The sequence below is a fragment of the Helicoverpa zea genome, chromosome 23, assembly GCF_022581195.2.
Source record: "Helicoverpa zea isolate HzStark_Cry1AcR chromosome 23, ilHelZeax1.1, whole genome shotgun sequence".
Taxonomy (NCBI): Eukaryota; Metazoa; Arthropoda; class Insecta; order Lepidoptera; family Noctuidae; genus Helicoverpa; species Helicoverpa zea.
The window spans coordinates 6,036,622-6,059,562 of NC_061474.1; the positions used below are offsets into that span (position 1 = coordinate 6,036,622).

General features: G+C 37.7%; 1 long non-coding RNA gene across 1 annotated transcript; it reads right to left on the reverse strand.

Annotated features, from left to right (window-relative positions):
- Positions 1-4,902: 4,902 nt before the first annotated feature.
- Positions 4,903-6,073, reverse strand: LOC124642074. The gene is made up of 3 exons (XR_006985734.1): positions 5,765-6,073; positions 5,446-5,538; positions 4,903-4,954 (listed from the first exon to the last, which is right to left on the reverse strand). It is a non-coding gene; the product is annotated as an uncharacterized LOC124642074 (long non-coding RNA).
- Positions 6,074-22,941: the final 16,868 nt, after the last annotated feature.

A 22,941-nucleotide genomic window follows, 5' to 3' on the forward strand; every position in this document is an offset into this window, starting at 1 on the left:
GAGAGATTACAATCTAGGCGAGTGTATTTACATGGGTAGTAAAACACATTTTTATTAAAAACTGGCTTCTGCCCGCGGTTTCAGCCGCGTCCTGGATGGTGACAAAAACCTTTTTATTTAACTAAAAATTCTATGTCCTTTTCCTGGCTCTAAACTACCTCCCTACCAAATTTCAGATAAATCGGTTCAGCAGTTCTTGAGTTATAAGTGGAGTAACTAACACGACTTTCTTTTATATATATAGATATTCTCGAATATCGTGCGCAATAAATCCACGATCCACCAAACATTTTATTCCATTTCAAACACACACACATTAAAATACCCGTATATACTTACTACAGGTACATTCAAAACAATGGAATAGTATGAGAGCATTTAAATGTGTGTGTAATAGTAGTTATTTGACAGATCTGTGTCCGCGAGGGCCATTTGCGACACAAAGGATCTACGAGATATGAACGAAGGTCGACTTGGGAGAGGGTGATTAATTAAAACACTGGGATACTAATTAAGCGCGTATAATAAAGTAAACCACAGTGCTTGCTGCTCACACCAAAAAATTAAATTCTCCGACATCCATACTATCGCCGGTAACGAAACCATAGCGCGATTCAGAAAGTAACAACGCCATCTATCGCGGTTATGTGTAAACTTTTAACTTTTATATCCCATATTGATCGCGCTATGATTCCGTTGACCTATAATTACGTAGACATTCCGCCCACCAAGGACATTATGACGAATGTCCTTCATCCGACTCTCTTGCCTTTAACATTCTCATGCATGTTTAGTACAGCTATGAAAAAAAACACAATTTTGCTTCTTAATACTAAATACAACTACTCACTAAACTGTTACATTATTACTTTACAATATTTAAAATCCTTAAAAACTACTTAATTAAATCTTTGCATTAATCTGCTACAGGTAATACACACACCTTTGACGTAGGTCTTTTTATGGTGGACAATTTTGTCCTTATTGTGACTACACGTGTTAACCCATCTGAACCCGGATGCTTGCCTTCCACTCTGCCCAACAACCACCTGCCGGGAGGCATATTGTCCTCCTTGATTAGTACTACATCACCCACAGATGGCTCGGGCGTTTGATTTTGCCATTTGTGTCTTTGTAAAAATTGGTGAAGGTAATCGTGCGACCATCTTCGCCAAAACTCCTGCATCATTTTTTGAAGCAGATGCCATCGTCTTAAGTTGCTAACATTTGACCTTTCATAATTTGAATCGGGCGGTAAAACTAGAGGCTCCCCTACTAGAAAATGACCTGGAGTCAAAATGGTCAATTTATCCTGATCCTCAACATAAGACAATGGTCTCGAATTAAGGCACGCCTCAATTTGAGCTAACACCGTCGTAATCTCTTCAAAGGTCAGAGTTGAATTTCCAATCACTCTCTTAAGGTGATGCTTCGTGGATCTTACCCCTGCTTCCCAAAGTCCTCCAAAATTGGGGGACTGAGGGGGAATAAAATGCCACTCCGTACCGTTGTTCCCTAGTTCATCTGCTAATTCGGGATTACATGCTGACCTTTCTTCATTGAATAAATGAAGTAACTCGCGCGCGGCGCCTACAAAATTGGTCCCGTTGTCACTGTGTAGTTCCGCACATCGACCCCGTCTAGCCACAAATCGCCTGAAAGCCGCCAAAAAACCCTTTGTGCTTAAATCGCTTACGGCTTCCAAATGAACCGCACGTGTAACCATACATACAAACAACGCTATATAGCCCTTGTAAGACTTATTTCCGCGACCCTTGGATACTCTAATGCTTATAGGGCCCGCGTAATCTACCCCGCTTCGTAGAAAAGGTTTAGCAGGTGTTGCTCGAGAGGATGGTAACTGTCCCATAAGTTGCGTTCTGACCTTGGCTGTGTATCGGATACACTTCACACAGCTTCCCGCATATCTTTTTGCCAACGCCTTTATGCCAATGATCCAGTATTTTGACCGTAAGTATGTGATCATTAATTGCGGACCACCGTGCATTGTTTTCTCATGTGCGTCCGTTATTAAGAGTTTAGTCAGAAATGATTCCCTAGGTATTAAGATGGGATGCGCTCTTTCATAATTTAATTGAGACATCTCAAGCCTACCTCCTACTCTTATTATTCCCTTCGGATCTAAAAATATATTTAATGAATTTAGTTTTGAGTTTTTCCTTCCTACCTTATTGCTTTTTAATTTTTCTAATTCATTTGCAAATTCTTCTTCCTGGCATCTTTTAATACATATTTCTGTTGCGTTCTCTAATTCCTGTGTAGATAACGACCCTTTAACCCTATCTAATACTCCATTTTTTCGCAAGTTCAAGAATCTACGACAATAAGCTATGACGCGAATCATTCTTGATAACTTTGAGAATCGTTTCCAAAATGAAAGATCTAAAGTACTCGTATGCACCTTGATTTCTTCTAAATGTGTGACAAGCTGTTTAGGTCTTTTAGATTCAAATACCGGTTCCTTTAGGAAATTTGGGCCTTCCCACCAGAGAGAAACCTTTGAAAGTTCTGACGGGCATATCCCACGCGAAGCACAATCTGCTGGATTTTGTTTCGATGCTACATGAGCCCAATGGTGTGTATCTAAATTGCTCAAAATCTCCGAAACTCTGTTAGCAACGAAAGTCTTCCAACGACTCGGGTGACTATTCAACCAAGCCAATACTACTTCGCTATCTGTGAACGCGTAAAGATTCTCCTTTTGTATATTCATGACATCAGCAACCTCCAAAATAAGCTTGGTTAAAAGTACTGCCCCGCAAAGCTCGAGTCTAGGAATCGACACTTGCTTTACAGGTGCAACCTTCGTTTTGGAAGCTATTAAAGAAACGTATATAACGCCCATTTCATCAACCACTCTAAGGTATACAACTGCCGCGTATGCTAACTTGGAAGCATCCGAAAACCCGTATAACTCTTGTTTTACCTTCTTTCCCGTGTTCAACCAACGTGGTATTTTTAAATCAACTAAAGAAGCTAAGTTTTCACGGTAAGTAACCCATTCTTTTAATAAATTCTTTGGAACTTCTTCATCCCACTGCAACCCTGCTAACCACAGCTTTTGAATCATCGTTTTTGCCACTATTATGCTTGGTGCTAACCAACCCAATGGATCAAACAATCGAGCAATATCCGCAATAATTTTCCTTTTTGTTACAGGTCCAGCTAATGGCTTAAGCTCCAGAGAGTATTGAAAGCAATCGTCGCGCGCATTCCAGGTAAGTCCTAAGATTTTTGTTAATTCATCAATTTTTATCTGTAACGCTTCATCATTTCCATCTCTAATTTTATTTAACAATTCTTGACAATTGCTTTTCCATTTTTGTAATTTAAATCCGCCTTTACCTAGAATTTTGGTTATTTCCGTATAAATCTTAAACGCATCTTCTTTAGTTTCAGCTCCTGACATTAAATCATCCATATAAAAATCGTTTACAATGATTTTAGCCATATCTAAATTATCCCCGCATTCATCAACTGCAAGCTGTTGAAGAGCCTTCACAGCTAAGTATGGTGCCGAGGCTGTACCGAATGTGACCGTTATCAATTCATACGCCTTTGTTTCCTTTTCAGGACTATCCCGCCAAAGTATTCGTTGTAATGCGGGCCTAGCATGGCGATTCTATCTCTATTCTACCAAGAAACGACAAAGCTCTTTCTTTCCCACTCGACATGTCTTCTACCCGAGCATGGCGCGAGCTGTAGACTCGCGTTTCTATCAAGAGAAAGACTTTCCATAGCAACGGATAAGTAGCTAGTGATGGGTCGTTCTGCGATGAATTTACGTTTAGTTAGCCAAAAAAATGTGTCAATGCACTATTTTTCACGCATGAACCTATACATAAACTCACGTAACTCAAAGCAACAACAAAACGTATTCATCGAACTTATTTCTTATCTGTGGAACTAAAATGGTTGATGTTTGTTTGTTTGTTAATTTGTTTACAAAAAACGATTCTTGTTGTTGATTTTACATATTAATTTAAGTTGTTGATTTTTAATATTGGTGACTACTGCGGCAAGGAAAAAGTAAGTAGATTTTGTGATTAAATAAATAAAGTACTGATTATTCCAATAGTTGTGTGTAATTAATCTAAACGAACAATAATTAATTATCCATACATACGATGAAAAGAACAAAGGAAAATAACATAATAATCTCAATAAATGGTGATCGGTGGCATTGTCTGATGAACACTTTGCCATGCACAGTTCAATGTGTTCCTCACTGTTATCTTGCTTCCCTATATTATTGCCCGAAGTGTTTTTACTTTCGCCGTTACAAAAACTGTTTATTTACAGCGTACGAAGTCCCATCCAATAAACAGAGAAGATAATATCGCGATCCATTGAGAAAAGAAGGCCACGATAAAGAAGAATGGGTCAGTATTCAAAAGCTGCTGAAAAAATATGGAAAAAGAACGAGTTCTTGGCATACAATGCTGACACGAGAAATATTCTATTAGTAAGTGTCTTTAAATAATATTCATTTACTAGTAATAGTTCCCCAGACTTGTTGGCTTCATTCTAGCAAAACTCTCATGCTTTGTTTTCAAAATATAATTATGGCAATAATAATTATAGTACCTATTTGTTGCTTGTGTGATATAATATAAGCAACAACTCTTAAGATAAAAAATAAAATGAGACAATCATTTACACAGAGGTAAAGGTTTATTTACATAAAATTAAGGCTACAGATAAAGTCATTTATTCAAAATAGGCTGAAAATCAGCAGCAGAAGCGGTGGAACAAACTCCCCAGCAACTCAATTCTGTCTGTATGGTTTGAAGAACTGCTGATATACAAAGATATTCATAATAGTTGCTCTTCTGTGAGTTGCAGCTTGTAGTAAGCTACCACTAAGGTCATTAGTGTGTCTCTCTCTCTCTGCCTTTCCTCGGGAAGAGTTGTAGCTTGTAGCATAGGCACCCTGCAAAAAGAAATAACTGTGTTTGGTAAAGAGTTTTTACAGTATTATAAAAGAATAACATACTGATACTGATACATTATCAGCATTATTATTGGTGTCATGAGCCAAGACCCTAATGCATAACTAGAATCCCCTGAAAATGAATGATAATTTAATTTTGTGTTCTTGTTTCAGATTACAAAAAAAGGATGCTAAATGACAGCTGGGCCTTCAGTTTACAAATTATAAATTATTGAAATTATATTATTTAATAAAGAATGTGAATATTAAAATCATAATGGTTGTTTATTTAAAATGTAATTTTTTTCTTAGCAGATAAAACTGTCCAATTCTAGAGTCATATAGCCTGCGCAGTTCGTTCTTAATGAGAGAACTATTGAAAATTGATTGTTTATGAACTCTGTCACGATAATTGGCATTTATGTTCAGTATTTTGCACTCAGTATCTACAATCTGAAATAGAGGTCATATCTAATATTAGGTATACTAACCTTGTATTCATTGCAAAAACAAATTGTTTAAAAAATTTGCTAACAGTGGTTAGTAATGTTGTTAATGACCTAAGCAGGACCCGAGCAAAGAACCTGCAACAATTAGACTTTGTTAAATATTTTTCTTCTGTTTAATCATTTTCTTGCAATGAAGGGCAATACCTACATAATAGACAAAATAATCTTAGAAACAATAATAAATGAAGTGAATAGATTTTTCTATATTTAAACCTTATCTATAAGGACGAAAACTTTGTCATATTTTTGGTTGATAACAATTGGAAAGCACAACAAAATAAAATAGACTGTAGGTACTTACATTGACAAGAACAGGCAGACCCTGAGATATAGGAGACAGATTCCTGGCACAAATACTGCACCATCTCTGCACATTTACGTTTTCGATGTCGAGAGGCTTAACACTCGTATAGCTCGTTCTTTGAGCTTTACACTGATTCTTCTCAGCATAAATACTGACCACATGACGACGGTAGGACCCCGAAATACTTTGTAAATGCTATTTGAGAACTTAAAATTATAATAATATTCTTGTCTACTCTTGTCTAGGTCCGATGAGATGTAGAGTATTTGACATTTCATATAGAAAGTTATATCTACTCCCAAATGTCAAAAGTAGATAAAATATAGTCGTCATGCTCGACGCGATAGACACATGTCGATGAAGAAAAGAAACATTTCTCTTCTCGATGTCAAACATCGCCATGCTCGGATCGATAGAAATCTTTCTTCAATCTGTCATTTTGTCGATTCTCCGGTAGACAAAAGCTGTTTCTATGGCGGTCATGCTAGGCCCGATGGAGTATCTTGCCTATTAACTAAAACTTGTCGGTACATTTTAATTATATCAGACACAATACAAATTCGATGTACCCTCCAGCGCATAATGATATGGCGAAGCTCGTCTTGTAAAGACGGACCAACCATTAGATCATCGTTTAGTGACCGCCCGTTGCTATACTTACAGGAAGCATCAAATACAACACGCACCTTTGTTGTTTCTTTATCCTCACGGATGACAGCGTGATGAGGTAAGTAAACACCCTTTATATTATCCCTATCTGATACTTCTACCATGTGGTTGAGACTTAAATATTCTTGTATCACCTTAGCGTACTCGACCTTTAATTTATCATTTTTTGCTAACCTTGCTTCTAACCCTTTAAGTCTTTTTTCAGCTACCCCTTTGGATTCAACGCCCCTATCGACCAGGTTTGTGTCCCGTAACGGCAACCTTACTACATACCTGCCGTCTTTATCCCTTGTCGTGGTTGTTTTAAATAGTTCTTCACATTTGGTTTCTTCCTCCGTGAGCATCTCTTTTGTTCCAGATGGTTCCTCTAGTTCCCAGAATTTTCTCAACATGTCGTCACCTTCAACCCTGGAGTGCATCACGGTAATGTGTGAATTAATTGTCTGGTCCACATCCAAGGTACCCGACAATATCCACCCTAATTTAGTGTCCTGAGCTAATAATGTCCCAGTGACATTCTTTTTAATACCCTCCTGGATGACCTGGCTGTAGACATCAGCACCCAATAAAACATCAATTTTATTAGGCCTGTAATATTCTGGATCAGCCAAGTCATCATCAGTCAAGTCTACCCATTCTACCCGGGTTACTTTCGTAGATGGGAGAAGAGCTGTGACCGACTTCAGGACGAACGCATTAACCCTAATGACAACACTTGGGTCTATTCTAGACCTCAATGTGAGAATTACGCTGGACTTGGCCGTGGCACTTTTGTCCCCACCTACACCTATCACAACCTGCTTTGAAGGTGTTTTATGTAGTCCCAAATACTGGACCGTGGATTCTGTCACAAACGAACCTTGCGATCCTTGATCGAGTAAAGCCCTAACAACCCTATACGATCCGTCTTTCGACTCCACTTTGATTAAAGCGGTAGTCAATAAAACCGTTTTCCTGGTTCCTGTCGCAAGACATGAGACTACGTGTGTTTTTGATCCCTCCGCTTGATTAGCGTCCTTATTTCCCTCATAAGTTACCGATGAGGTTTCCGCGCGAGCAGCACTACTACCCTCACCAACTTCCGACCCTACAACACCTTGTGGGTGTAACAATGAATGATGGCGGCGTTTGCACACCTGGCACTTGAGAGTGTTTTTACAAAACTTAACAGAGTGGTTGCTGAGCAGGCAGATGAAACATAATTTGTTCTTTAGAACAAAGTTTCGCCGATTTTCCGTACTTTCCTTAATAAATTTTGGACATGAACTTAATTTGTGCTCACCTGTACAAAAGGCACAAGATACCCCTTTATCTTTAACTACATGTAATGCCCGTGTAGTCTTTGGAACCCTCTCTACTTTCGTTTCTAGATTCTCTAAAGCCCTAAATCGATTAACCAGGAATTCTTTCAGTTCATCGAAAGTAGGAAGGTCGTCCTTAGGATCAGATGATACCTTCAACTCCCATGCCCTTCTAGTTACTTTATCAAGCTTCTCAGTGATAATGTGTATAATCAAAATTGAGGCAAGATCTATATCTAAATTTTTTATTGATTCTAAACAATCAGTGGTTGTACTTAGAAGGTTTTTAATATCCGTTGCGGACTCTCCAATTATGGCCTTTTGATTAAATAAAGTTTTAACTATTCCGTTTGCCAAAAATCTCTTATTATTATACATGGATTCTAATTTTGTCCAACTTGTACTATAATTATCTGCGGTCACCTGTACATTTCTTAATAAGTGTTCCGCCTCTCCGGTTAAATATCCCTTTAAATAATATAATTTTTGTGCATCGTTTAATTTATCATTTTTATGAATTAATCCCATAAACAAGTCTCTAAAGGTCAACCACTCCTGATATTTACCAGAAAACATTGGTATCTTAACCTCTGGTAACCGAAAGCTATTATTTTCTTTACAACTACTATGGCCCGGGCTACTATCATTGTCATTACTAGATACACATTTGTTTTTTCTTATTAGCTCTTTCAGAGTACTTTTAAATTGCACATATAATTCCTCTACCTCGTCGTAAACACAATCTTTATGATATTTAGAGCTGTACAGATCTGATTTTTTAACTTCGCTTATTATTTTAACATGTGTACTTTGGAAAAGTTGCCATAGTTGTTCTAAACTTTCTAAGCGTGTTTCAATATACGAGATAGTGAGTCGATCTTTTGGGCATTTTTTAAAGTTAATCATAGCCTTATCAATTTTGATTTTTACGTCCTCTTGGATATCCATAAACGAATCCATTTTGTAAACACAATATTATACGTAGACACACACAAATAATGAGAAATAACACAAATAATGAAAAATAACACAAATAATGAAATCTAAATACTACAGCACAAATAACAAAGAGTGGAAGAATATAATATTGTTCTAATACTATTAATAACTTAATGTCCACTAACTTATCAGTTATCTTCTCGCACTTGTTCCGAACACAAACTTAAATTCCAACGAAAATTTTACAAGTCTTTTTGAGTTCAATTTCTATACAAATTCGGGCATAGGTTCCCCGTCCAAACCACTTATTCTTAAAAAATATTACAAGTCCAAAATCACATACAAATTCTAAGTTATTTTTCCAATAAAGTTCAAATCTAATGCACTTTTCTATTAGATTCTTCCAGAATAAGATTGAAAAAGTACTCACGATTTTTTTTTCACCAAACACTCACTGACACTGATGACGTCACGTCGCGATGTACTACGCCACACCAGTGGCGCCCCCTGTGACCGCGCCCTGCACCTTCCTGCTCTCCTCCCTTGCCTCGTCCCTCCGGCTGCTGCTGTCACCAGTAGTGCTGCACCACGCTCCACTGGATGCACCCTGCGCCAACCGGTCTTCCACCTCCAGCTCCGGGTACCTCTCACCTGGTACCCACTGAAGGGTTGCTCTGGACAGCGATCCACTGCCCAGTATCGAAGCGTAGGGTGGTAGTTTCTACCACCTCCGGAACCCGCCACAACACTCGCGGCCAACCCGACTCCGAAGGACCATGAACGAAGGTCGACTTGGGAGAGGGTGATTAATTAAAACACTGGGATACTAATTAAGCGCGTATAATAAAGTAAACCACAGTGCTTGCTGCTCACACCAAAAAATTAAATTCTCCGACATCCATACTATCGCCGGTAACGAAACCATAGCGCGATTCAGAAAGTAACAACGCCATCTATCGCGGTTATGTGTAAACTTTTAACTTTTATATCCCATATTGATCGCGCTATGATTCCGTTGACCTATAATTACGTAGACAAGATATATGATGATGATAAATAATCCCGAATATAGTATAGCTGGAATGTTTGTGTTTATATTTATGTAATGTTCACGGTTTTAGAGACATGTGCAGATGAAAAATGGGCAAAAAAACGTTGCTATATATAAGAGAGAAACGGGTGAGATCGTTAAACAAAAAAGCCCAAAAGTAACCTTTATTGTTTGTCAACGTCTACACTTACAATTAGTGACGATTTAGAGACCTTAGAAAGTTGAAAAATAGCTGTAGCGATTTAACTGAAATTCAATAAAGGGTTAGATTTCAACAAAAAAGAGAACTAAATTGATTTTGTCAGAGTTTTCGCAGGATGCAAGTTAACACCCAAAACACATTTAATAAATAAATACAATCTAATAAGAAGATGCCGATCTTTAATGAAAACCGCAGCTCCGCAATAAAACAATGTATATACAAAACAACGAAGACGTTAATTGGTGTAAAGTAAGAAATTGCTTAGAGCACAAAGGTTGCAAAGTTATTGGGTAACTTGTTGGCTTGCTTATTGTGCTCAAGTATTTGTGGGGCAACTACGTGAGCGAGTTCATGCTTTCTGATTTTCAATCAATAACGTTTTCAGAGTCTTTTTCTTCTTAGCGTGTATACCGGCTTGTGACAGTGTCCACTTTCCGTATCTTCTTCTTCCACTTCGCTCTATCCAGGACATCTTCCTCTTCGAGTTCGCAGATTCTCATGTCTGTCTTTACGACGCTCGACCACCGCAGTTTTGGCCTGACAATAAAGTGCTCAGAGTAAAAAAGAAAATGTTGGCTCTGATTACTGCTGGGATGTACTGCAGGTGATGTTAGAAAGAGAAGAATAAGAAAATACATGATGCAGTTAACATGCGGAATAATGCGGTTATTAACATGCATCGGTAAATTAACATGCGGTTAACATTTACACAGGTAATTGGGATAAGGATGTGAGGATTTTGATGTCGTTAATTTTGAATCGGGAAAATAGGTTTTGGGGAATGGGAATCAAAAAAATAGGCTCGATGTATATAAAATACTAGTGCTCAGATGCACCCCCGTTTACTCGAAGCCAACCCCGATATACTTAGGAAAAGGCTAAGCAAAAAAACCGGCCAAGTGCAAGTCGGACGCGCGCACGAAGGGTTCCGTACCATTATTTAAAATCACGTTTGTTGTATGGGAGCCCCCCAAAGTATTTATTTTATTCTAGTTTTCAGTATTTGTTGTTATAGCGGCAACAAAAATACATCATCTGCGAAAATTTTAACTCTCTAACTATCACGGTTCATGAGATACAGCCTGGTGACAGACGGACGGACGAACGGACGGATGGACAGAGGAGCGAAAACAATAGGGTCCCGTTTTACCCTTTGGGTACGGAACCCTAAAAAGACCATAATTTTCCTATCCATCCATAAAGCGCTATTTTAGTAGCCCCACGCTCCATTCATTGCACATAATCAACAAAGAAATAATGGAGTATTTCCAACAGGTTTCGCACTTGAATTCTCTCTACATACAAATACCGGGAAACCACTACTGTGAGTAATAATGAAAATTGTTTCTAAATGCAGGTAATGCAAATTGCATGGCTTTACTTAGAAAATGAATGTGTTATCTTTTAGTTTGTAATGAGAATTTTGTGGTCCTGGTTTGTTTATGCTATGGTAAGAACATTAAAAGAGATTTTAGTATTTCGTTGAAATTGGTTAGATGAGAAGGTATATTATTATTAATAAAAAAATGTATTTGAGAATTATAAGCCATATGATAAGAAGTCTTTGCAACGGTTGAGCTATTAAATGGTGATATTTATACCAAGATATTTTTTTCTTCCAGCCATGTTCCCAAGATATTTAAGGTCAGCGCAAAATGTCTTCCGCTTCCATTCCTCTCTGTCAGTCGTCATACTAACATGGCATCCTCATCCTCCGAGCCTTGTTCCCAAACTATGTTGGCTTCCAGTCTAATCGGATGTAGCTGAGTACCAGTGCTTATACTAACATGCAGTCATACTAACATGTACTCCCTTTTTATTCGTGTCCTCTTTCAGGCAGTCATCTTTTCCTTAGTCTGCTTCTCTGCTTCTGCATCTTTTCACTTTAAACTTAACACACTCTTTATAGCATGCGTTTGACACCTTCTTATCACATATACCAAGATAATGTATGTAGATTGTAGGTATACAAGTAAACAAAAACTTAACTACTGGTCAAAGTTAAAAGTTTATTATAACTAGAACGAACAAATGAAAGACTCGTGTAAATTATTACCTTAACTTTCTTTCTAGTAAGTTAAAAACTAACTGCGTAGTTAATAAGGCCGTCGGAACAAAGTCATTTTTTAGTTAAAAGCGTTTCGTAGTTAAAGTGTTAGAAAAAATAACGTTTGAAAAGAGCAATGTAAATTACACTTTTAAATGTATTTATGAAGTTTTTTAAATAAGAATTGGCAAAAGGTTTCTTAAAAGGCTGTATAAGAGATATATCATGAAAAACATAACAATATATTTTTTGTACTTATCATGATAAGCAACGATACAACCCTTATGTTTCAGGTTTCCGAAAAAAAATATTGTGGTGCTAAATAATGTTTATACTACGCATTTGGAACTTAAATGTTTTTGTAACATTTGAAGGTCCAGTTATTAGAACTTTTATTTACTCTAGTAGTGCGGACCTGTTAAGCTTATGCTGTTTCTTTTTCTCAAAATTATAGATAATATTCATTTTTTCTCTACAATTTTATTGAAAATTGAATAGAAAACTGCGACCATATTTTTTAAAGTTAGCGCCACATAAAATTTATTTAAAGCTATTTACAAGCCTTTATTTTGTGGTATTGCCCCTTTTCTTATTTCAGTATCAATACAACGAGAGCATTCATTTTTATTTTCAATACAAATATATCTGTATCACTAGTATCTAATAAAATTGTTATTGTGTATCTCAAAAACGATACCGAAGCGATTCTCGTATTTTTCTCGTTTTAGCGAAATTTGGAGTTCAATTTATGCCGGACTTTTACAAATCTGTGTAATATCCAATATAGCTTGGTCCCCAATACTAAAAATGCTTTGAAGCCATTCAGAAGTTCAATCCTCAATATTATTTTATTGAAAGGAATAAGTAGAGATTTACTGATATACAAATAGGTATCTGCGTAAAATCTTGTATGAAAAATACTATTGCTTACTTGGTAGCATACAATCGTTTGTATATTCGGAACGATTTTCCTTATTCTTTTGGGAATAAAAAATCGGCCAGGTAAGAGTGCATTTAGTAAGTAAAACAGCGCATAAAATCTTGTTTATGTATTTTTTTCTTTTAAAAAATCACATTTTTCATTGCACACTTTCATGTTTATAATAATACCTAAGTACGTATTTAGTTATCAAATCCAATCTACGCCAGATTTTTAAAAGCAATGTTTACCAAGGAAGCGGTTCACCAAAGGTCCCATACTTCCACTCTATAAATTACCCCCTGTCGTCAAAGGAGGACAAAACAGGGTGGACTAATATAGGTGACACTTACAAGTGACCTATTAAGTAAAAGTTCTACCCTGCTTTGTGAGGTGACAACTTCGTTACTTAAGTTCGTATCCTCTGGACAGTTGGACTTCGTAGTTTTAAGTTATTTACTGGTAAGGCGTGTTTATGTATGAGTTAGGCATTTAAATGCCTAAATGGTGATGTGGTTTGTCCTTGTGAAATACTGGCTATTTTCTGTATCTTCATTTAATTCTAAAGAACTTATTGGTGCTTAGAAAGATGAAATGACTTCTGTATAATATGTATAAGTAGGTACATTGAAAAATATTTAAGAGGAAGGTGTAGGTAACTGGTAAGCCATTCGGATCCATTTAACCCTTCTACGTTCGAGAAATATTATACCGATCAGTTAATATATTATTCAAGGGATCCGTGGATATCCTTATATCATTAACGGATACCTACCTTCCCGGACCTTCACACTATTATCCACAACAGTATGCGAAAATTGATATTTCACCGACATCAAAAATAGGCTGAACATGACACAATTACTTTGCATGTCCCAGATTCGTGTCCAAATAACTGAAACCATTAGCAAGATTAAAGGGACACAAGAATGGAACATTTCCTTGGAGCCCACGTTTTAGAGGCAAAGTTTTCTGTTCTATTTTAGGAGAATTTAAATAGCATTTTAGTGACTAAGTAGTTAAAGCTTATCACTCATTTACGAAAGTTCAGGTTCGATTCCAGGTACTAATGTACGTACCAATGTAACTTTAAAAAATGGTCAGTGTTTTCTAAGTGTATCTTATATGACTTATAAGAAACCGATGACAAACGTTGTAGAAATCCATCTTTGAGGAAATCAGAACTTAAAGTTTGAAATCGGCAATCCATCTTGAGCAAGCATGGTGATTAGCGCTCATTACTTTTCTGTATAAGAAGAGGCCTGTGCAGAGCGCGTCGCGGGCATTCAATTACGTATTCCACGAATATGGAGCTTTAGTTGAATAAAAATATAAGTGAACTAACAGCCTAAAATCAATTGAAAGTATGATATTTTCAACTAATGTATTCTCTTAAAGAATTTCTGTTATTCTTGTAAAGTTTTCAATTAATCTTTTTTTGCAAAAGATAAAACTGAAAATGGTGAGATGAAATCTTATAATTAGAACAAATTTTACCACGGTATTTTGTGGCTAACGGCTGAAAAAGTTATCTGCTAAAATATTTTAAATATTTATTGGGCCTCAGTAAAAGTAGAAATACTTTCTTAAAAATATTAAGTTACCTATCCTTGGAAGATTTTTTAACGTTAATTTTGTCTTTTGGGTTATTACCCAAAGACTAAGAAAGCTACCTGCCAGAAATTGAAGATTCTATATTTTGGATCATAAATTAGGAACTGAATAAAAAGTTCCCCAATTAATTCCATAGTTTCACCAAAGTTTATATTAAAGCTAGATTCGCTTATTTTCCATTCATGAAAGAAGCCTGTATCTACGGGAACCAGGTACCGAATGGTGTAAAGCTATTGAGTTTGTTTCTTTGCATCCGCTAATCTCAGAACATTCTGGTCGGATTTGAAAAAATCTTTCAGTGTTAGATAGCCTATTTATCAATGAAGCTACTAAGCAAGCTTTTTGATCCGGGTGCACCGAGTCATTTAAATGGGACGTGTGTGAAACGGATGGGTTAAACTAGTAGGTACAGCTAAATTATATTCAGTAGTTTAGCTGAATATAGTGTAGTAATATATTGTATTTACCATCACTCTATATAGTTGAGCAGACTGATAAATGATTTCCTTCAAACAGCTGCAGTTCTTCATTATTAATGTACACTGCAGCTATCGTGTTGTTCTAGGTAAATGTATAGCGCCAATAAATTTTGAACACCATTTGTTACGCAAACGTCCACAGGATATGGATGTAGGTAGATATACTAAAGTTTACTGTGAGTGACGTCACGATTGCTAAATATTGATGGATTGACTATTCAGTTGTATGTTCCCGGACACTCCTGTTATAAAAATCATGGTGTTTTCGTTATTATTATTATAAAAACTAGTATTCCTTAAATGTAATGTTAGTTTTCACATTAATTGAGGTTATAAATACAGTATGTATAATTTTAAAATACAATGAATATACACATAAACGATTTGGGCGTTCATGATTTCTGATAATTAATATAAATCCCCTACGATACAATATGGAACTAGATCAGCGGAGAATGTTTTATTATTACTTAAATTACCACATGCAGTCTTGTTATTCAGAATTAAACCGATCATATAACTTTCAATGCTTTCAGAATAAACCATGCTCCTTTAAATCGTATCGATAAATCGAATACACATCACTAGAAAATCTGTAATTTCCTCAAAGGTGATAGTGACATACTGCGTAGAAATACCCGTGACATCGGCACCTATAACTCTTTTCTTTTCAATATATTTTTACGATCTAGGAAGATGTACGGAGGATCCATTGGGAACGATTGCGGATATTGGAGCGATTTGAGAGAGAATGTTCGTTTTGGAAAAAATGCTGATTCATCCATGGCCTTAGTAGTTTATCCGGGTACCTGATAGAAATTCAGGTATATGCCTTGTAGAAAACCTGTCATTATGAACAAAAAACATACGTTCTTTAATAGATTTCTGTTTATATTTATGTGTAAAAATACAATCAAAAAACCCATTTTTTTATATTTACAACTTTTTTCTTGAAATATCTTATGACTCCTTTCATTTTTGTGAAAAAATTCAGATTTCATTATATTCTTTATTACTATAACAGAGCTCAAGATACGAAATGCTACTAAAAAACAATGGAAAAGCTTCTCAGTAAAAAATAATGTAATAATAATCATTTCAGCAAAATGACTTTCAGCATAATATTACCAGGGCACCATAATGACCAGAGAGTTTTAATAAGGCTTCGGTTTTCAGCGTAGCAGTGACAACGTGAAACGTCTGAAACTGTAGAGTTCATTATTTATAACAACTGCAGTCGAGCTATTTTATGAAAGTAATTACAGGACAGCTGCAGTTTTAATTTTAACTAACGCTTTGTACGTACTTTAGTTTCGTTTTTGAGTTTAAACGTGATAATTTTGGTCCTAGTTTAGTAGAATTGTTTTGTAAAGAAGTTATTTAAAATGTGGCAGGTTGAATTAATTTTAATTTTATTTACTGTTAAAATAAACTGTACATTATTTTAAAGTACACAAAATCTATACTTAAAGAAACACAATATAGAAATGTGACATCAATAATTGAGATGGAAATGAGTAAAATTTTAAAGTGAATAAAAAATAATTAAAATTACTATTTTTTTCCTATTTACATTCCCGGATCCGGAAATCTAACGCTGCGTGCTAGTGCCGGGGCTGCGGGATTAATCGAAAGAGTTACCGCGGCCCTGGTATATAAAAGGCCTACGACGGAATACGACGGTTTAGTCAGTAAGAGTCTCTCACTCCCACACAGCTGCGCCTTTTTTTTTAAACAAAAAAGTCTATTATAATACCCAGTTACATATATTCGTAGATCTATCATAACAGTTCAAATTAATCTAGAATAGGCTTCACACTTCACTAAAATAATTGAACATCGCTTTCCATTCAAAGATTATGTATTCCAAACTGAAATCAGAACTAAAATCAGTATCTTAAGTGAAGTGATTCGTAAGTACATGTTCGTACACAGTTAATTAGCATATTAATGAGTCAAGTTTACGCCTATTAATATATGTAGGCTTCTAATGACTCCAATCTTCTAATTGTCTGTAGGGTCGGGTTACACTGATAGCTATTTTGAGGAACATTTTGTTCAAGTGTACCTGTTCTACCTCTGTTTCGAGGTAACTTCTTCCCGCACATGGATAAAATTTAGCTCATGTCTATTTCAGGCTCTAGACTACCTGAACATTAAAATTTATTTTAATCGGTTAAATTGTTGACCATGAAGACAGACACAGATTTTCTTTGGCGTTTTAGGTTTTAAGTTAGATTCGTTTTCCACAATAGAGTTGCACTAAAAATCTATAAGCTTCTTCTGTGTAACGGTCAAAAGATTGTAATAGACAACCTGGCATTTGGATTTTTTAATCTCAAGCAATTTTTTTTTAAATCAGAAAATGTTTCAGCTCCATATTTTTTGGCGTATTTCACAACTGTAGGTACTTATTTAGTTTGTTGCCTACCGTATCTGTCTATTTAACAGTTTTATGTCTAACATATTGCCTCAAAACGTACTTAAGCATGTAACTAGTTTTAAGTTTATGTAAAGCCGGGGCATTGTCGCTAGTATTTTATAAAATCGCTCTTCCCATACAGTATTACCCAGCCCTTACACAAACAAACTCGTATCCATTAACCAGCGCTCTTAACGCTCACTTCGACTTAAAGTCACAAAGATTAAACCGATGTTAACTTAAATGACTAGCTTGAGATAAACGGGAGATGAGTCAGGTCAGAGATGAGACGTCGAGGTTCGTCGAGGTAATAGTGGGACAATGTTAGAAGATCTAGATTCTAGGTAGTGATGGTCACTTGTTCAAGGTTTTTTTTTAAGAATATTTGGCCAGGAGTCAGTAGGGTTAACAGGTCAAAGATAAGAGAGGTTCGTAAGTTAGACAATGGTAGAAGTGTAGGACCTAGATTCTAGGTATGATGGTCATTTGTTTAAGGTGATGAAAATATTTATTATATTATATTATTATATCTAGCCTGTAGTGTCCCACTGCTGGGCAAAGGCCTCCCCATCTCGCTTCCACTCTTCCCGATCTTTCGACCGTGTCCACCAGTCTCGACAGTAGGCGTCTAGTTCGTCACGCCATCTCTTCCGGGGCCTACCCCGCCTGCGGTGTCCATCCTGAGGTGTCCACTGGGTGACAATAGTGGCCCATCTCTCCGGATGCATTCGGCTGACGTGTCCGGCCCAGTTCCATTTTAATGTTGCCGCCTTTTGGCCTACATCAGCGACTCCTGTTCTGGAACGTATCACGGTATTCCGTACGCGATCGGTCCGTTTAATGCCTAAAAGGCTACGTTCCATTGCCCTTTGGCAAACCTTGAGCCTGGACTTCTGACACTCGGTGAGAGACCAGGTTTGCGCACCGTAGGTTAGGACGGGCAAGATACACATGTCGACTAACTTTCGCTTGAGTGAAAGGGGAAGGTCCCCTTTCATGTATTGTTTCATGGACCAGTAGCTTTTCCAGGCATTCTCGAGTCGGCGATCTATTTCCTTCTCTTGCCTGTTATCGAAAGAAACTAACTGGCCCAAGTAGATGTACTCGTCGACATAGTGTAGAGCTTGCCCATCTACCTCGACCCTACGTTTCGTGCTGTTGGTCATTGTGTGTGTCTTGCTCATGTTCATTTGAAGTCCAACCTCCAGGCTTGCCTTGCTCAGATCTTGGAGCATTTGTTGGAGCTCTGCTGATGTAGACGCAAAAAGAACGATGTCGTCAGCAAAACGCAAGTTGGTAAGTCTTTTGCTACCGATGACGATGCCTTTAGATGTCCACAGCACAGTGAGTTTTCTGAAAACTTCCTCCAGTGTACAGGTAAACAGATTAGGGGAGAGCGGATCACCCTGTTTTACGCCTTTTTCTATGTAAAAGGGTGGGCCAGGGGAAAGTAGTTTAATTGAAGCTGTGCTGGCTCTGTAGACTAACTCCAAAAGCTTTATATAGGTCTCATTTACTTCTTGCAAGCGTAAAGATGTAAAGATCGCTGTGTGTTTGAGACTGTCAAAAGCCTTAGAGTAATCCACAAAAGCCAGGTATAACGGTTTATGGTATTCGTTATATTTTTCTATTATTTGGTTGAGCGTAAACAGATGGTCGGTTGTGGAGAAGGAAGGGCGAAACCCAGCCTGTTCGACTGGCTGATGCTGGTCTAGCTGGCCTCTGATGCGGTTATGTACAATTTTAATAAAGAGTTTATACAGATGGGAAATTAGGCTTATGGGTCGATAGTTATTGATTTCGGACTTGTCACCTTTTTTATGGAGAAGAATTATATTGGAGTGGGCAAATTGCTTTGGTATCTGACCAGAATACAAAATAGAGTTAAAAAGATTAGTGATATGGGGTATTAATGTGTTTTTGAATAGTTTAAGTATCTCAGTACTGATGCCATCTTCTCCAGGGCTCTTGTTGTATTTTAAGCTTTTTAAAGCTAAATCAATTTCACCACTAGTGATGGGAGGGATAGCATCAGTGCAGAGGTAATCAATAGGTTCAGAGGGTCGCGATGAATCTGAGTATAAGGTTTTGTAAAAGTCTGTACATGAAAATATATAATCTGCAAAAATTGGGGCTAGGGGTCAGTAGAATAAATTGAATTACATAATTAAATTCTTGATAGTGTTATGTTTATTGCATAGCTTTCATGCTATTTATTTATTTATTTATTTATTTATTTATTTATTTAATCTTACCTAAAAACTATCATTACAGATCTATGATCCAATGCGACAGAATGGCCTTACAAACGAAATCCTAAATGTACACCTTATAAAAATAGTTTTCAGACTTAATTCTTAATCTAAGTAACTTAATATATATAATGCAACTTTAGCGAATTCACTCAAGTCACACCACAATACATCAACCCTCTCATGAATATGATTGACCACACGTATGGCTCTAGTGAGGGGAGTTCTTGCCATTAGGTTGGTCCTGGCAGCAGGCACAGCGAGCAGGGGTGGGCGTCGCCGCCTCCACACGTACCGGTCGGGCACGCATAGCTGCAGGTGCCGCAGCACCCCCGGGTTATGCGCCATGCCACGTAACAGCTTCACCACATACGCTACGAGTGAAAACTCCCGTCGCACCCTTAAAGTGTTATACCCTACCATACCCAAAACGAATAGTGTAGGGTACATCAATGGAAACAATGGATATACTCCATACAGCTTGTAGTACAAGTGTCTGGTAAATTTATTTTGGATGCGTTCCAACATACCGCTATATTTTGCCTCATGAGGAGCCCAGATAAATGCACTATGTTCGAGGTGACTTCTGACTAATGCGTCATATAATACCTTAAGTGCCGTTAGGTTGGTGAACCCCTGCGACTGCCTGAGTACGAAACCCAGGTTTCTGTATGCCTTCTTACATATCTTATTGATATGCTCACGGAAGGTTAGTTCCTGAGAGAAGACTACCCCTAAGTCTCGTACCTGAGACACCCGTTGCATCGGCACATCCTCAACCTTGTATTGATAACTCAAAGGAGTCCGCGAGCGAGTGAACGACATCACCAAACATTTAGCAACATTAAAATGCAGTTTGTTGTCATTGCTCCATTCGACCACTCTGTTGATATCATCCTGCAGTCGTTCACAATCCGCGTGATCCCGAACCTCGAGCAGCAATTTCAGGTCATCCGCGAACAATAAACAAGATCCATGTCTGACAACTTCTGGCAAGTCGTTTATCATTATAATAAACTCTAGAGGCCCTACATTGCTGCCCTGGCTCACGCCCGATCTCGTGTAATACGGTTGAGATACACAGCCATTGTAGTCGACGTATTGCTGACGATCTTTCATATAGCTGGCGAAGAACTTTAGTAGAGGTAGTGTACATCCAACCTTCGCGAGCTTTCTTAACAAGATGTCATTATCCACCGTATCGAACGCCTTTTTAAAATCAAAGTACGCAGCATCCACCTGTATCCCCGAGTCCACTGCCGGCACCACCTGCATCATAAAGTTAATAAGGTTTGTAGCAGTGCTGCGTCCTGGCCTGAATCCATGTTGCGCATCCGACAGACGCGCACGCATTTGTTCCTGAACGGAGCGCTGAATAGCCGACTCTAGTACTTTAGCAGGTGTGGCGAGTACAGCGACCGGTCTATAATTACAGGTATCTGAAGTTGGTTTTCCTTTAGGAACTGGAACAACGCGCGTGATCTTCCACCTATGAGGGAACGTTGCTTGTTCTAAACATGCATTGAAAATGTGATGTAATGGCTCCGCCAGAACTCTCCCACAGTCTCGAAACAGGAACGCTGGTATACCGTCCGGGCCAGACGAACATTTTGGCTTGAGACTCCTAAGCGCCTGCTGGACTTCTGCGAGACTGAGTGTCTCAATGTGTACCCGTGCACTGGTTGCGCCGGCCTCCGCCAGCGCAGCGCACGCGTCTAATTTGGGTGGTTCCTTGCTGTACACAGACTCAAAAAATTCTGCAAACTGCCTTGCACACTCATCATCTGACAGATGTTGACCTTCTTTTATGATACTCTGCTTACTAAGTGTTTTCCTTTTAGATCTAATGTACTGCCAAAATAATTTCGGATCCTTTACAAACTGACACTGAATTTTATTTTTATGTTCTATATGCGCGATTTCTATTAACTTTTTTATACGAGTTCTACATTCCGCAAATTTATAATAATCACTATCCAACTTCGTTTTTTTGAATTTTTTGTGAAGTCTGGCTTTAGTTTGTATATTTGTTATTATATCACTTGTGTACCATACTGGGTAAACGTACCGCAAATTTCTACTACAAAGCTTTTTACGGGGTACGCATTCATTAATAGTACAATTAATATTATCATAAAAGAAGTTCAACATTTCTTCTAAATCATGCATTCCATACATCATGCTCCAGTCAATGGAAAGAATCCTAGAATATAACAATTGAAAATCAGCTTTATTCCAATTCCACTGTGGTCTACTATGGTGAGTACTAGAATCGCGGGTGACGGCGGGTGTCGGTGGGGCTGCGGCGGGGCGCACGCTTACCGCTAGTGGCGGGTGGTACGCGTCTACCGGCACCAGCGTCTCATCCGCCGCCGCCACTGTCACCCCCCCGCTAATGCCTGCACTCAGGACCAAATCCAACTGACGGCCTAAATGGTTATGTACTGTGTTACTTTGAGTGAATTCGCAATATGACAAAAAGCATTCGTAATAATTACTAATATTAGCAGGACAAGAATACAAATTAAAATCGCCAATTACAATAACTTCTCTATACTTATCGCACAATTTTTCTATTATTCTAAATAATAACATGTAATCATTTTCTGAGCTACCTGGCGGAATATAGATAACACAACACACAAATAAAAAACGTTTATTTAAGTGTACCGTTGCACAAACCAGTTCGAAGACACAAGTGTCTATTGACGCGTCCAAGATAGGAAGTTGTCGCAGCTCGAACCGGTGTGTGGCCACTAGAAGCGCGCCGCCTTGCTTTCGACCATCCGCTCGATCACATCGTAATATATTATATCCTGGTGGAATAATTTCCGCGTCTTGTATAGATTCACTGCAGCCAGATTCAGTAATTGCGAATAAGTCCGAGGCGGAGGCCATTAGATTATTTCTAAAGTAATCCAGCTTAGTGCGTAGACCCCTTACATTTTGGTAATATATTTCAATTACATTATTACTTATAGAACTGGCTATTTGATTGTTTCCGAAACCAAATCCATTCATTAAATTCAGCGTTTAGTGGCCATACTTCCGCATTATTCAACAAGGTATAGTGTTTTTCGGATACGCCTATAGTAAAAGATGAGTAATCTCGTGCTGTTCTATGCTTGATCTTCTCAATTTTCATAGGCGCGTCAGGCCCACACAGACTTTTTATGTAATCAGTCATAGCTTCTTGTGTGAGTCCCTGTAAGCTGCAAAATTTTAGGCGGCCGATAGTTTGTTCGGGCTCATCCATCAGTATGGAGATGAATGGTAATA